We start from the raw sequence: 2,570 nt of genomic DNA on the forward strand, positions 1-2,570 counted from the left end.
CTCGGCTGTCTGACACTGTTGTTGTGTGGGGCATAGCTGGTGCGCGATTTTCTGATGCTGCTCGTTGACCTGCGGCTGGTCCAGCCACCTGCATCTGCGTTTCATCTTCCATCGTCAATGCAAACATGAGTTAAATAAATCATCAGTACAATTAAAGGATCCTGAAAACGTATGCTGCAAAATCTTATCAGTTGTTTGAATTGTATTCATTGTGTTGTCGTCATTCCGTTCCTGGAACTATAGATTTGTGGGGATTTGACTTTCTTGATTGCCATCAACTGAGGGTATAATGATCTGAAAGACACATAAAGCAATTGGCTGCAGCTGCTATAATAAAGATAAGAGATAATACGGTGGGACATGGCCAGGGACTTGACTAAACTGCAAAAGTATCTCTATAAAAAAGGCACTCATTTGCTTCTGCTGTTAGTCTAGAAACGCCTTGCAACTGTTTCTATATAAATGGGCCTAGAACCTGTGATATAAATAGATCAAATCAAATCAAATCAAATTTTATTGGTCACATGCGCCGAATACAACAGGTGCAGACATTACAGTGAAATGCTTACTTACAGCCCTTAACCAACAGTGCATTTATTTTAAACAAAAAAGTAAGAATAAAACAACAACAAAAAAGTGTTGAGAAAAAAAAGAGCAGAAGTAAAATAAAGTGACAGTAGGGAGGCTATATATACAGTAAAATAAAGTGACAGTAGGGAGGCTATATATACAGGGGGGTACCGTTGCATAGTCAATGTGCGGGGGGCACCGGCTAGTTGAGGTAGTTGAGGTAATATGTACATGTGGGTAGAGTTAAAGTGACTATGCATAAATACTTAACAGAGTAGCAGCAGCGTAAAAAGGATGGGGTGGGGGGCAGTGCAAATAGTCCGGGTAGCCATGATTAGCTGTTCAGGAGTCTTATGGCTTGGGGGTAGAAGCTGTTGAGAAGTCTTTTGGACCTAGACTTGGCACTCCGGTACCGCTTGCCGTCGCGGTAGCAGAGAGAACAGTCTATGACTAGGGTGGCTGGAGTCTTTGACAATTTTGAGGGCCTTCCTCTGACACCGCCTGGTATAGAGGTCCTGGATGGCAGGGAGCTTTGCCCCAGTGATGTACTGGGCCGTACGCACTACCCTCTGTAGTGCCTTGCGGTCAGAGGCCAAGCAGTTGCCATACCAGAGGCCAAGCAGTTGCCAAGCAGTTGCCATACCAGATGTTACAGTAGATCTACAATCTAGTAGTCTATGGTGTAGAACTAGTCTAGGTAGAGCTCAAGTTGGTCTAATTGGTTTAGATATGTAGGCTAATCTATCTGTTTGTCTATATTTGGGCTAGGCCTACACCTTGGTCTATAGCCCAGGTTATAGTCAGACCTCGATGAATCAAGGTCCATCTCTATATCACTAACAGCAAACCGTGCCACTTAAGTCCATACCTGTGACTGTTCCTGTTTAGTCCATACCTGTGACTGTTCCTGTTTAGTCCAGACTTGTGACTGTACCTGTTTAGTCCGGACCTGTGACTGTACCTGTTTAGCAACACTTTTACCTTGTCGGAAGTTATATCCGTAATCGGTAGAAAGTTCGGATTAAAAATGCATCGTTAACATCATCAAGCAGTGCACAAGAAAATATTAAATCCAGTTGTTAGATGCTGCACCCCATCTAACAACTGGATTTAATACTTTCTTGTGCACTGCTCTGTGATGAAAGGGATACCGATTTAATAAGAACTGTCTACCGATTACCTTCCGAGGGACAAGTGCTTCTAAAAAGGTACAGTGATTTGAGTGTGACTTAACTCGAAAGCTTCTCTTGTGTTATACACTAAGACCGTAGGCCTAATCGATAATGCTGTCAAACTTGTGGGGCAACTTGGTCTAGTGCTATTGTCTAGATCAGGTGGCCTGCAGGCAAAATGAGCACTCTGCTGCCTTCCATTCATTTCATTAAGTTTAGTGACCTTTGAATCACATGACAATTCTTTGTGTGAAGAATTTACAGTTTTTTGCTCCTTTCCCAAATAAATAATTGTATATACTATATTAACAAAACTGTGCCATTAAAACTGTGCCATTAAACCCCTACAACTCATCCAGAATGCCGCAGCCCGTCTGGTGTTCAACCTTCCCAAGTTCTCTCACGTCACCCCGCTCCTCCGCACACTCCACTGGCTTCCAGTTGAAGCTCGCATCTGCTACAAGACCATGGTGCTTGCCTACGGAGCTGTGAGGGGAACGGCACCTCCGTACATGCAGGCTCTGATCAGTCCCTACACCCAAACGAGGGCAGTGCGTTCATCCACCTCTGGCCTGCTGGCTCCCCTACCTCTGCGGAAGCATAGTTCCCGCTCAGCCCAGTCAAAACTGTTCGCTGCTCTGGCACCCCAATGGTGGAACAAGCTCCCTCACGACGCCAGGACAGCGGAGTCACTCACCACCTTCCGGAGACATTTGAAACCCCACCTCTTTAAGGAAAACCTGGGATAGGATAAAGTAATCATTCTACCCCCCCTTACCCCAACCCAAACCCCAACCCCCCCAAAAATAAAAAAAAACATTGTGAAGT

The sequence above is a fragment of the Coregonus clupeaformis genome, chromosome 8 (genome assembly GCF_020615455.1).
Source record: "Coregonus clupeaformis isolate EN_2021a chromosome 8, ASM2061545v1, whole genome shotgun sequence".
Lineage (NCBI taxonomy): Eukaryota > Metazoa > Chordata > Actinopteri > Salmoniformes > Salmonidae > Coregonus > Coregonus clupeaformis.